This window comes from Macaca thibetana, chromosome 7 (genome assembly GCF_024542745.1).
Source record: "Macaca thibetana thibetana isolate TM-01 chromosome 7, ASM2454274v1, whole genome shotgun sequence".
NCBI classification, from domain to species: Eukaryota; Metazoa; Chordata; class Mammalia; order Primates; family Cercopithecidae; genus Macaca; species Macaca thibetana.
This window is the reverse complement of record NC_065584.1, coordinates 60,785,285-60,800,383: the sequence shown is the minus strand read 5'-3', so window position 1 is coordinate 60,800,383 and position 15,099 is coordinate 60,785,285. Positions and strand designations below refer to the sequence as shown.

The window sequence follows — 15,099 nt, the reverse complement described above, 5'->3', positions numbered from 1 at the left end:
CCCACAAAAAAACTCAGAGAAATTCAACAAAACAAATAATATCATGTAAACTACTTTTAAAAGACTTAAATGTTCCTTTTGTCAGCAAATATTTCTTAGAACAAACTTTTCCTTTTTAACAGAAATTATGTTTCATGTAGGACATTGCTCTTATACTATCAAGTTGCAAAATTGTTATTTTTCTAGGCTTATTCTTTGGGACAGAAAATAAATTTATTCAAAGAAATTAGCAGTAGCTATACTGGGAAATCTTTTCAGAAGAGGCATGACCTTCTCCTTTGCGTATTCATTATAAATAAAAACATTAATCCTGTTTATTTGACTTCCTTACTTGAATTCTGCCTTTATGAAGTTTATCTCTACTCAGTTTCAGCATAGAATTAACAGTCTAGAAATTCCTTCTTAATATTTATAGCCAATTGGAAACAGTCATAGTACTTCTTGACAAACGGGGTGAAGGGAAATTACAAATAGATTTTCCTTACAACTAAGTCATGTCATTTCTTTAGCAATATCAGTGCACTTGCACTTAAATCTCTTAGTCACACCAAGTACTTAGTGTGTCAGAAAAGTCTTTTATATGTTTTTGATATGAAAACATTTCATATTATTACCATGGAAATTCCAGTTCTTCCCTTGAGCCTGTATTCAATGCTAAGGATGAATGAAGAAGACTATTGAAGTTTAAACACCATGTCTTCCTTGTACAATTTTCAACATGACTCTGAATCCAAAATGCAAAGTGTCACAAGGGGATTTGAATCTGACTTATTCATGTGAAGACTGCTGTGTACAAATAACACTAAAATAATTCAAGTGGCTGCAGTTATATGAACCTTAGTTTATGCTGATACATTACAGATAATTTCAAACTAGAATGAACATGGTCAAATTTTGAGAAGAATGTAAATATTTTCCAATTTTTTCCCCTTTGAATTTCTATATTATATACAGATTCATGATCCCTCGTCAAGAAATTAGTTTAGCTTCTGAGAGATAATTCTCACAACATTTATTCTAAATTATAAGATGTTTGGGAGAAATAATTATGTACCTAGAATTTTCAGTCATAAGCTATATATGTATATGTGCTGATCTATCTACATACATTTACAACAAATTGTGTGTGCATATATATTCATATACACATACATATATGTATATGCATAAACATGTATTCCTAATTTTATGCATGTGTGCCTATATAATTATAAATAACTAATAAATTCTAATTATTGCCATTTCTTGTTTTTGCATTAGTTTTATCAGTCTTCCCTTCATCTTTAAGAATATTCAGAATATGTTTACATATATTATGCCTTTAGATAAAAAAATTAAACTATCAAACACCATTGATACATTAATTCATTTTATATTTGCAAATAAATATTACTCGGATTATGAGACAGTGTAAAATGGTGATGAATGTTAAAAGACCCTGGTTTTAGTTCTATGCGCATCACGTTTTGGGGTCTTAGTAGGTCTGTTATAAAATCTCTTACTCCGGTTTGCTGATCTTTAGAATGAATATTCTATTATTTATTCTGACTATTTCACAGAACATTTGGGAATATCACATTAAGGTTTTATTAGATAATTTGAAGACAAATCCTATAAGCATTAATAATATTAAATCTTATAATAAAACAAATGATACAGCAGGAACAATAAAGTCTTTATTCTATACATTCTGATGTACAAATTTTAATGATTTCTTGAATCTTTTCTATATATGTACATTTTTATTAGTCTGGTTTCCTATATATTTAGTTTAATTCAACAAATATTAATTGAGCACCTGGTATATGCCAATCTTTGAAATTGCATGACTGGGAACATAAAACTAATAAGAAATAATACCTGCTCTCAAGGAGCTTACAGTCTCCATTAAGGAAATAAGACAAGGACCTAATAGTTATGATATAAAGCAAAGTATTCATAAAAGAGCTGCCAAAATGTGTTATGGAGTTCAAGAAGGTTATCAGAATAAAAAGTAGCATTTGACACGAATGTTCAAGAATGAGTAGGACTCCTACATCAAGATCATAAGCTAGAAGTCACTTAAGTCAAGTGGAATAGTAAGATAAAGCTTAAAGAATTTAGAAAGTGTGAATATGTTCAGTGGAGAGTATGCTTTTCAGGAAAATTTCAATGCATAGTAATCTGGCAAGATATATTATAAACATTTAAGAAAAATTGTGGGTACTCACTTAGGAGTTGTACCTCAGTCAGCATACAATAGGTAGATACTAAGGATCCCTGAGCAGGGGACCAAAATATTTGAGGCTCCACATTCTTGTAAAGGAGTAAAACTATCTTTAGGAGGACAGATTTCACACGGTTGTGATGATGAATCTCGGGTACAAGGGTAATGACATGAGTTAGTATGCTGTTACAATGTCAAGACAGGTTCTGTCTGAATTTCTCTGAAAGCAGAATGAAATTTTAAAAGGGTTAGAGATGACAGAATAAGGAAGCAATATTGATTAAGTTTTGGATACAACATATGGAGGCAAAGATGATTCTATGGGTTTTGAATATACTTGAACATAGTTGACTGGAAAAATGGGAGCATAATGGTGACCAAATTAACCAAGATAGAGAATTCAGAAGAATATCACAATTTAGGAGAAAAAACGTTTTTTAGTGATGAAGAGGAAACTGGTTTCTGATTTGGACTGTAGCGTATATGATTCATCATAAATTTTGAATCTATGTAACAAATGTAGTCTGGGAGATTGAAGTCAGTTTGGATATTATCTATTGAGATATAGTTCTTGTAATGGGTGGGATGAACATAGATCTATGGAAAATAACCACAGTTGAAGATAAAAGAAGAAATAGGTGCTATGTGAAGCAATAGATAGTACTCAAAACAACTAAGAAAAACCAGCAAACATAGTAACACCAACATGTTTTAATTTCAAAATTAAAAAGTGTGATGAACAGTCTAAAATAACTGAAGAGAATGAATCTTTGGGGAAATCTTTGGACTTGGCTTCTAAGGGATCAATAGAGGGGAAATATAGTCATTCATTGTCTTTTAACAAATATTCGAAACCCTCCTATGAATTTTTTTAAAGGTAAGCAAAACAAGCATATTTCCTCTGGCTTCCTAGAGCTTACAGTGTAATAAGCTGATAATTAACTGACAATAATAAAACACACAAATATTCATTAAACTTTTGAGGAATGTTCTAAGGCAAAGGGTAAATATAATAGAAAAAAACCTATTTGGCCTAAATAATAAAGAAAGGATTTTCAGAGGTTTGCATGTATAAGCTGAGACCAGGAATGAACTGGACAAAGGAAGAGGGGTTTAGAGCATTAGGAGACAAAACAAAAGCAGACACAACCCTAAGTATGGAGGTGGCACTAGGGAAACTAAAAAAAAAAAAAAAAGTTCTGAAGCAACGTGAGTGAAGGTGGTAGGATAATCATTCATTTCTTTATTTAAATCTGATGATAGATTATGAAATATGATATGTCCTGGGGAGTACCAAGTGCCCACCAAACGGGAGATATAAGGCTGGATTGGTGAGAAGAAACCAGGTCATACAGGCTTTATGTCCTACTTTAAGGAATTCATCTTTATTTGGTGAGCAATGGGAAGATTTTAAAAGGCTTTAAGGAGGAGAATGTGTATAGTATTTGCATTTTAAGACAATCACATAAGGTATAACAGAGAATGACTAGAGATGGCAGGATTGGTTGTAAAGGTCTACAAGAAGAAGTTATTGCAATATCCTAGCAAGAGTACATGGTAACCTAGTCTGGGGTAGTGACATTAGACATGACAAGATAGATTTGAAATATATTCAGGAGGCAAAACAAATAGATGTGATGGTTGATTGAATAGAGGGAATGAAGAATGTGGAGGTATCAAGGTTGATTCCCAGTTTTCTGCCTTAAATTTTAGTGACTGTTGCTGCCATTCCAGACAAGGGGAATACTGGAGAAGCATAGGGTATTAATACACCAGTGAAAAACAAAGTTTTGATATTTTTATTCAATAACGGTAATGAAAACCATCAATTTAGCTGCACAATCTTAGTCCCATTTCTGACTGAGAATAAGCATTGGTCCGATGTTTGGCCAAGAGTAGCAGGTTTTTCCATGGAGTTCATCTCTCCATGTATAGCTAATTAGGATGGGGTTTGAATCTACAGCACTGGCCTCATTACCACATGCCCAAATCAACAGAGCTAGCCAGGCCAGTGAGATGAAAAGAAATGCATTCACTGTGATGGCGATTACTTTCATATGCAGTGTACTATTTTCCAGAACAAATAAATACAATTGAGAGACTATAACTGAGATCAACAAATAATTAGTGTACTGGAAAGAAGGGATAAAAGTGGGAAAGTCTTAAGCACATGTCCATTATATTCTAACACAGAAATTCTACATGTTTCTTCTGGCATTTAAACTCGTCATTGTTACCAATCATTAATGCACATATTATAGTTTTCATGAACTCACAATCAAGATTTTTTCTTTTCTTCCAACTAATATTCCCAGTCTAAACTTTGAATTAAGTATGCTTCACCAAGTAGAGCATAATTTGGCTTTTCAACCTATTTGATTTCCTCTGCCAATGTGCACCATTAAGTGATATTTGCCTTTGATAATTATCCTGTTTTCTGTATCCCAGCACATCCCTAGGACTTCATTAGGCAGATGTGGTTCTCCTTACTGTATTATACTTCCCTTGTAGAATGCCTAAAGCGCTATTTCCTAGGCCAAATCTAGAAAAGATTCACTTTTGAAAAATAAAAACTCCAAAGAAAACCTTTCCTTGCACTGAACAATTTTCTTCCTTTTCTCTCATCAGGTGTTTTCCTTCCTTTTTTAAGACAACAAAACTAACATATGTTCAATGTAGGGGGGAAAAAAAAAGGAACCCAGAATAGAAAATGAATAAAAAATGAAACTGCTTCACTATATCTACCAGGCAGGAAGAATCCTAGCAGTTTAGGGTATACATGTTTTTATAAATGTATCAGATGACATATAACTTTATGTATTTTTTAGCTAAACAATATATAGTGGGCATATTTATATGTTAATACATATATCCGATGTTAAGTTTGAGCCCATTTTCTTAAACAGATTCTTGCTTCTCTATTCTACAAATAAATCATTGTTCTTTCAATGCAGTATTTTATCTGGATGGTGATGCCAGTAAATTTTGAGATGGGAGGAAACGAGAAAGTGAGTTAAGACAACCAATAAAGGATTGCTCTTGATCCAGGGACCATGGTGAGTAATAAACTTGGTCTCACTGGAGAACTCTGGGTGTCTATAAAACAGGCTCCTCAGAGCTATTCTCTCTCAGGGATGGAAATCTGAGGAGTTGATCCAAGGCTGTGGTGCAGGGTGGGGAAACAGGAGAGTGTCTGGTTGTGGTGGTGGTAAATGTCTGACACTTTTGAATCACAATCATGGATAGGTCCTGGTTCCTGAAAAAATCTCTCATGCAGTCAGCTGTCCTCAGGATGCACTGTGCTATTAAAGCTGGAGTAGATATAAGAGCACACATGCTTTATGTCATGCTCCCTTTCTGATGGGCAATTAGATCGTTTCCATTTCTTTCAACATTATAAACTACCACAATATCCTTGTACATAATTATTTGTATGACTGTCTGATTTTTTACATGATATAATTCCTATAGTGATATTAAAGGGTACTTCAAAAAATTCAAGGTTATAATCTGTGGGTATGTTTTGGGATAAAGAGAGGCAACTTTCTTCTTCTTAAACGAATGTTTCTATGGAATGTCAGATAATATATAATTAACTTTAAATGTTACCTTCTAAATTTAGATTTAATACTTAAAATATCTAACTTTTGACCACATTTGATAATTTTACATATTTCATCATTGCTATGAAAAAAGCCAGTACTTTGAGCTAAAATAAATGTACCTAACATAATACAAGTCTAAAAATTTGTTTTATTTTCTATTTTAAGATAAGGGCAACATTGATTTGAAAATTACAACGGGAAGAAAATATTTAGTAGTTAAGCCTAGACAAAGCATCCTTAGACTTTACATCAAAAAAACGCAATCCATAAAGGAAAAATAAATAATTTGGACCTTATCAAAACTAAAAACTTTCTCTCTGCAAAATACCATGTGAAAAGGATAAGACAAGGTGCAGGCAGGGAGAAAATATCTGAACAACACATTTCTGGCAAATGACTTTGATGTTGAATATAAAAAGAGCTCTCAAAACTAAACAATTTAAAAATGCAATTATAAAACAAACAAAGGACATGGTTAGACATTTCACAGAAGAGGATATTCAGATGGCAAATGAAAAGATGTTCAACTTTATTAGCCTTTAGGAAAATGCAAACTAAAATTGCAATGAGATATTACTATACACCTATCAGAATAGTTAAAACAAAAACAAAACAGTGACAATAACATATGTTGGTGAGAATGTACAGAAATTTGATCACTCATACATCGTTGGCAGAAATGCAAAATGATATACTTACTCTGGAAAGCAATTTGGCAGTTTCTTATACAACTAAACATGCAACTACTATGTTGCATGCCATTATAGTCCTGGACATTTATCTCAGAGTAATGGAAATCTAAGTTCACACAAAAATGTGTACATGAATGTTCATAGCAGCTTTATTTATAATAGCCCTGCACTGGAAACAATCCAGATGTCCTTCAATGGGTAAATGGTTACACAAAATGTAGTACGTGCATACTACATAATATTACTCAGCAATAAAAAGGCACAATCTATTGATACATACCACAACTTGGATAAATCTCCAGGAAATTAGGCTGAAAAAAGCAACTCCCCAATATTTACGTAGTGTATGATACATTTATGTAACATTCTTGAATTGACAAAACTGTAGAAATGGAGAACAGATTAATTGTTGCCAGTGGTATAGAATTGGCTGGCTGAAGGGAGATGTATTGTCAAAAGGCAACACTAAAGCAATCCTTGTGGTGGTTGAACTGTTGTGTATTGACTGTGGTGATGGATAATGAACCTACGGATGTGTTTAAAATACACAGAATTAAATACACACTTACACGCAAGCACAAATAAACCTGGGGAACAAGATTAGTGGATTGTATCAATGTCAATGTGTTTGTGATATTGTACTACAGTTTTAAAAGTTATCATTGGGGGAAAATGGGTAAAGTGTATATGAAACCTCTGTGTTATCTCTTACAACTGCATGTAAATCTATGTCAAAATAAAAGGTTAAATTTTTACAAATTAGCAACATTTCTGTCTATAATATATGTACATATATAAATATTAATGATTAACTTTTGAAGAATGCCAAACTTGTGCTTATTCACTAATACATGTCTAATTTTTCTAACTTTTACATTCTAAAATAAGCATGATTATTCAAAAGTCATTTATATTAGAAAGTAATACCAGAGAACTTACTTCATTTGAGGGCTAATATAGTTTATGTCAGTTACATAACAATATGAAAATATTTGCATCATTAAAATGTCGTGGAAAATTCTTCCTTGTCTATCCTCAAGATAAAACAAGGTTAAAAAAAGGGTTATTCATGAACAAAAATTTAAAACTATTTAGAAGATAGATTACTGCATTAAGCCATTATTTTGGGAAAAAAATCCAAAATGGTTTCTTTGCTAAATATTACACCTGATATGCATTACCTCATTTAATCATCATGGCATTATGAGATGGGTATTATTATTGCTGTGCCTTTTTTTACAGGTGAGTAAACACTTATGTAGCACTTCTTATTTACCAGTAATGTTCTAAGTGTTTTACATATATTAGCTCATAAATTAGACAACATACTACCCCCTTTTACACCTGAAGGAATGGAGGGAAATTGTATAAGGAAGAATACAGGCAGTCTGGCTCCAGACTGTTCTACGATGTGTCCAAGAGACACTAAGTAACAGATAATTTAAACCATCTACATAAAGTCACACAGCGACTAATGGTGAAATCCGGATTTGAATGTATGTTCTTTCCACTACACCAATGTTTACCAAATTCTGATTTTTTGATCATATACATCAGAATTATTTAAGCAGCTTGTTTAAAACCTAGGCCCTCTCCCTTCCTGCATCTCTATTGACTCTAAACTTCTAGTGCCAAAACCTTGGAATCTGAATTGTCAACAACCATCCTAGGAGGTTTTGATTAACATTAAAGTCCCAATCTGGCTGCATTCTAATACACAAAGCAGGTTTTCTATGAGGCTCGAATGAAGTATCTGGAATAATTATAAATGATACCATATTTTATCAATTTTAATGTTATTTATTTATTTATTTATTTATTTATTTATTTGAGAAGGAGTTTTTGCTCTGTTGCCCAGGCTGGAGTGCAATGGTACAATCTCAGCTTACTGCAACCTCCACCTCCTGGGTTCAAGCGATTCTCCTGCCTCAGCCTTCTAAATAGCTGGGACTACAGGTGCCTGCCACTACATCCAGCCAATTTTTGTATTTTTAGTAGAGACGGGGTTTCACCATATTGGCCAGGTTGGTCTTGAACTCCTGACCTCAGGTGATCCACCCATCTCGACCTCCCAAAGATCTAGGATTACAGGCGTGAGCTGCCGCGCCCGGCCAGTTAATGTTTAATTTTTAAGAACACTTTAACATCTCTGAAATAGGACTAACTGGTAAAACTGGTGGTTCCCGTAATCACAATAAAAACAGATTTTTTTTTCTTCTTCATGCTACGTAAAATAATGTTGCTTTAGATGTGTTAATGTATGCAGGTTCACTGGATATTAAAATACAAGAGACATTGCTTATTAAGCACTGTTTTTGTTTGTTTGTTTGTTTTTCGCTCCGGGGTCACACATGAAAGGGTGCCCTTCTACATGCCGTAAGAGTCAGAGTTCTGGAAAAAAAAAAATCTTAAGTCTTCCATCATATGTAGAATCACATATACTGTGTGTAAGTTACTAACCCATGAACAGATAAAATAATGAGTTTCAGAACACTTTGAAAATGATAAATCGTTATGTAAATGCTGTGTGTGTATGAGTGTAAGTGTAAGCATGGGCTTGAAGTAAGATTATTAGAGAAAGTAGAAATCACTTGATGATGCTCATTTCCAAACTTGGCACATGCGCATTGTAACAGACATCATGATTTTCAATATTCTTTTTCTTTCTTTAATAATAGGAAGCATATCAATAAAGAGTGCTCTTTATTGCTTGCTATGCTCTAGGAAATTATTTAAGTGCTTTTCACAGATTATCTTATTTGAGCCTCCCATGAATCCTGTGAGATACCATATTATTACTCTTGCTATTATCCCTATTTTACAGGAGAAAAAAGCTGAGTTGTAGGAACATTAAATAAGTTGATTAAAATTACTTAATGAGAAAGCGCTAAAGTAAAAGTGTGAGCAGAAGCACTCTGAGACAGGAACTTGCTTGTTGAAATACGTCTTAAAGTAAAATTTACTCTAAACTAACCTACATAATGCGACTTCACATAATACAGTAAGGAGAAAGTGGACAGAGAAGTCAAGTTGTAAATAGTCACTGAAAAGGAAAGAAGAGAAAGCAAGAAGATCATGCGGTAAAATATTTGCAAATGTGTTTATTGCAACTCCTTTTCAAACTTACTTGAATACTTTATTTTCACTTTCTAGATTCTGTCTCTACCAAATGCATTTGATTACAAAATTTTCCTTTTGTCTCTCTTGTACTGATGTGAGCACTCATTTAACTAACTTCATTTTAAACTACATTATCCATACCTATTCATATTTTCCCATCTCTGTGACTTCATTGTCTGTGATTCTGTTCTATAAACTCTACAAGTCTGTTCTTTGATCCGCTGCATATATCTGACAGGTGGACATTCTTCTCATTCTATCTACATTTTCTGCATTGGGTATGCGACCTGAACCTACTCTCAGGAAAATTATGAAATGAATGTAGTCTTTCAAGTCCTATACATCTTCTTTTAGCATGCTTCTCCTTCTTTTTCCTAGTCCTTCCTGGTAAGTTTTCTCAGTCTATTATTCTAGTTATTGGAAGATTTTGATCTGATAAAATGTGCCCCATATTATTAGGAACTAATATCTTTGTCTTATGAAAGTATTTGTAGTTTAAAAGAAGACTAAATGGAAAAAAGTAACGCTAAGGATGAAGGAATGGATAACTGAGTGAGAAATTGCAGAATAATTGCATCATATTCTGTAGTGGGGGGATTGATTCAGAATGGGTACCCTTCTAGCATGCCCAGATACGACTGTATTGGAAAAGCCTTTTGGATACATTCGAAATCTCAGTCTTGTACAAGATACTATCAAAATCTGAAAAAAGAAAGATGTATGTTTCTTTCATTAAAAATTCCAAACAGACATTGTATTACTTATTTTTCATTTACTTAATAATTATTATTTGGCTGCCATATATTAGCACCATACAATCCTTATATTTTGGACTCATCAACCTGTTAAATTGTGTTAGTTTTGAAAATTAAAAAATGTAATTCAAGGCCGGGCGCGGTGGCTCAAGCCTGTAATCCCAGCACTTTGGGAGGCCGAGACGGGTGGATCACGAGGTCAGGAGATCCAGACCATCCTGGCTAACACGGTGAAACCCCGTCTCTACTAAAAAATACAAAAAACTAGCCGGGCGAGGTGGCGGGCGCCTGTAGTCCCAGCTACTCGGGAGGCTGAGGCAGGAGAATGGCGTAAACCCGGGAGGCGGAGCTTGCAGTGAGCTGAGATCCGGCCACTGCACTCCAGCCTGGGCAACAGAGCGAGACTCTGTCTCAAAAAAAAAAAAAAAAAAAAAAAAATGTAATTCAAGGCAGAAACAAGTTAAAATAATAAAAATTAATAGTCCTCTCTATTCAAGGCTGTTTCCAATTTTGAAAAATAATTTGTTTCTTATTATTTTGTTCCATTCATAAGATCTAGTTTCTGCTGCATGAACTATTATCCCAAAATAGTCTTAATTTAAAAATTTTGTTTTACAATTCAAATTATCATACAACTCTGAAAAATATTTGCATGTCTGAGTATACTACACTTCAAGTTTAGATCCCAAGAAATATATACTGCAACGAACACTAGAAAGGAGCTAAGACTTTGAATTTAGTTGGAGCTTATATAATCCTACTCATGTAAAATGAAGCATAATATTCTATAATTAATACATTTTAGTTATAGAGATTCCCTAAAGTATTATTTTCATGTATAATTATGATATCTAACACAAAATATACAGAATTCATCTAATTTTCCTTAGTTTAAATATACAATGATTTTCTTTGCAGAAACATTGACATTTGCTCTTTTATTAAGAAATACGATTGTTTTCTGTAAAAGTAAGAAGTGCTAGTAAATTATGTTGCAAATGGTTAAACTGTTTCTTCAGTTGGCTTCTAATTTTTTCTCAATATACAGGAGATCTCTTCTGTCTATGAAATTACATTGATCTCATTAGTGAAAGATGAAGTTGCTGCTTATTTTTAGGTTAAATGAAAAAATTCTGGTCTAAATATGACTCTAAATCATAAATTATTTCAATAATCATTAATTCAGTAGTCTCCATAGAACCCTGACTTACAATTTACCTAGGTTCAATAGAGACTACTGAAGATGTGAATGACACATCCTTGCGATGGAAGAGGTTACAGTTTCATTGGGGAAGCAAGTATGTAGACAACTAAAGACTACCAGGAATACAAATATAGGTAAGATCCTTAATTCAACTAAAAAAGCATATGAAAAATAAACAGTAATTAACGCACAGTTAGAAAGCAGTTGGGGGGTTGACTTTTGAACACTGTCAATGAGTCTGTTAATGTTAATTGTACCTGCATTTCCAAAATTTGTTAGATTTATTTAGATATGTAATACCAAAAATAAAGATAAAATTAAGCTAAAATGTCAGTAGGGAAACAATGATACGCAAGTTAATTTTTAGAATTCTCTTTATGCTTTGGTTCATTCAATCATTGTCAAGCAACATTATTTGTTTCTCCCAGAAAACTCACATTTAGCCTAGTGTCCCCATGAAATATGTGATTAAAACTATCTTCCTGAATAACATTAGCACCATTAAACCACAATTATTTCACCTATCATACAGAAGCCCAGAGTTACTAAACTGAGTTATAATTCTTAAATCACATTAATTCAGGAAGATTTTAGTGCCTGCTTGTTTAACACAATCTTATAAATGATCCCTTAGAAAGGATGTAAAAATCCACACATATCTTAATGGGCTAATTGTGCTCACTGCAGTGTTGAGTCTATAAAAGCTTTTCAAAAGTGAGAGAAATGATGGCATTTTTATCTTAAATTGCAAACATAATTGCTCTTCTAAATATCTTTTTGTTTCTAACTTAAGTGCTATTGACAGTAGAAATTTCCCCAAAACACTAATAGAGTATTTAACATAATTTCATTTATTGAAAAAAAAATCCAAGGGAAAATAACATACAGCTATCTGAAACTATTTAGCAGGAGGAAAATATCAAAAGGAAAATGAAATTAAATCTAAACTTTGAGATTTGAAATGAAACTAATATTCAATATAAATTTAATACAATGTATATTTGATTAAACTTACACATTTAAATATATTGATGAAACTCAAGAAATAAAAATGACATCCTGGAAACCCAGGACAACAATTAAGAGCCATACAAAAACAAACTGAAACTAACAAGCTAATCCCTATTTTATAGAATTTCCCATTGTTTTATTGAAAAATAAGAATACATTTTAGCTCAACTCATGGAAAATTAGTACAATTGAAACTAAATTCAATCAGTTGTAAATATTTCCTCGAGAAAACTATTTCAGTTTCTACCCAGTGTTTAACCTCTGCCCTACTCAACATTTTGAATTCCAGTTCCCTAATTTCAATATGTTCAATGTACGTTCAGGGTAGTGATATCACCACTCTTAATTTATTAAGCTTTAAATTAATATGTTAATAAAGTCATCCATATACAAATATATGGAATATTTCTCCCTCTCTAAGCCTCGCTTATTTTTCTAAGCAGACATGAACATATGGATTGATTCAGAACTGACATAGTTCACATAAAGATTTCAAGTCTTTAGTCTTTCTTTTTCTGTGTAATAACAACATACATGTTTACTGATAAATATTATGCATATTCGGCAAAGAACGTTTTATATTAGATTTGAAAAAAATTCCGATCATTCTGTGGTAGCTTTTCTCCTACATAGAAGTAGAAAATGCCAGACATTGCTTTTTAAAAATAAGCACTAAGAAAACTAATAAACTGATTAGTCACAAAGGGAACATTATAGGAAAGGAAATAGCTTGGGAGTGAACCCTATGATTTTATTGTTTTCACAGAAAATGCAATAACTCCTCATTGACATCAACTACCCAGTTGCAAGAAGAGTGTACCTTCTGCTTTGGTGAGACACAGATGAAGCAATTAGTAAAAAGTAGTCATCAACCAAGAAGCAAATTAATTTGGGGTAAAATTTTTCCAGTTTAAATGTCTGTTGATTGGCCCTGATCTTTGAAAGGCACATTAAAAAAAAAAAAAAAAGTATTGTGGTAAATAATATGCATTCACAAGAATACTTGGAAATCAGTCTATAAAAATCAGATTATTCCATCACCATCTTTCAAATCACTAATCAGAGCAAAGAAAAATCGATCATGAAAAACAACACAGTCAGGTTCATACAGTCTTTATAACTAAATGAATTAATTGTTCTTCGAGTTACACATTTTATTGACATATGTTTATTATAAAGTTTTTAAAATAAAAATGCATGTTTGGTGAAAAGTTAATACAGTTGTAATTTGTATTTCATCATATTTTAAAATACAAAAGAATGGAATTGTTTTTACTCTATTACATGATGTAACTGACTAGCTGGGTTGTAATTCTCAATGTTATAATTATCATAATTCATTGCCATGCCGAAGTCAATTCTGCGTTATGTGTGAAATGAAATTCCTCTTTAGTTTAGCCTATTGCATGACATTGTGGTGCACCATGCATCTTTCAAATCTCTTTAAGAAAAATTAATGACAGGCCAAACTTGTGACAAAGTACTGTGAATAACATTGAAGGAAGAAACATTTTAAACAGGGGTATATTATGATTTGTGGTGGAATTAAAAAACACGTAGCAGGAAAAAGAAAAAAAAAGAGTGAACCTAGGTATATATATAATGTACTTAAAGAGAGGACTCAGATTTTTTAAATGGTCAAAATAAAAATTACATTATTTTTAAATACTGCATAGTCAGTGAGCATTTGATGTAAACCTTACAAATATGGTTGGGTGTTTTTTTTTTTCACTTTAGGGTTTGTTGAAAAGTAGTAACATTAGGCATTGTTTGGCACTTCTGGCAATGTTAGTGACTTCAGTGAATTTCATTATATCTATGATGCATTTCACATATCACTACAAAGAAATGCTGCCAATTGCAGTTAAAATGGGCCCAATTGCAGAGATGTTAATATGGAGAGAGACAAGCATTCTTGAACCCATGAAATAGAATAATACTCCAAATTAAAATTGGGATCAATTACTGGCAATAAGAGATTACATGGTATATTCTTTCTTCCAGAACATTAAAAACTCCATTGCCTGGTGCCTCTCTATAAAAGAACAAAAAATATTGGCATCAATTACACTTTAAATATGTTATCAAAATGGAAAAGGAAAAATATGTTGGTGAGTCCAGTTCATAATAAATACAAAAAGTATTAGGAAAAGGAAGGCAGTTGCTAAATGGGTGTTTTAAAAGTTTCATTATTTTTACTAACATTAAAGAAGAGGTTACTTAACAAAATTTACATTTCACTTGTTCCAGTCTTTTAAAATTTCTGCATTTTATCCATGTACTTTCAATTAAAGCAACTGAACATATGATCTGTAGTGAAAAATGTTGATTCAAATTGTTTGTTGGTTTACGTGAATGATCCAGAACCCATTTGAGATATACATTTTATTACCATCTCAATAAGCCTGATTGCTTTGCACTTCTTCTGATTGCCCCTTTGTTCTTCACATTCATCTGCAATTTTTAAAAAATTTAATCAAAATTAATTTGTGAAGTACCAGCCAGT

At 32.5% G+C, this 15,099-nt stretch overlaps 1 protein-coding gene and 1 long non-coding RNA gene across 2 annotated transcripts in view; one reads left to right on the top strand and one right to left on the bottom strand.

Moving 5' to 3' along the window:
• Positions 1–13,457, top strand: part of LOC126959470 (uncharacterized) — a 29,419-nt gene extending 15,962 nt beyond the window's left edge. The window contains exons 2-3 of the long non-coding RNA XR_007727542.1: positions 5,161–5,262; positions 13,360–13,457. This is a non-coding gene — a long non-coding RNA (uncharacterized LOC126959470). The remainder of the gene's footprint in view (positions 1–5,160; positions 5,263–13,359) is intronic.
• MDGA2 (MAM domain containing glycosylphosphatidylinositol anchor 2) overlaps positions 12,639–15,099 on the bottom strand; it is an 830,171-nt gene continuing 827,710 nt past the window's right edge. The window contains exon 18 of the transcript XR_007727541.1: positions 12,639–15,047. The gene's annotated coding sequence lies outside the window, so the exon portion shown is untranslated. The remainder of the gene's footprint in view (positions 15,048–15,099) is intronic.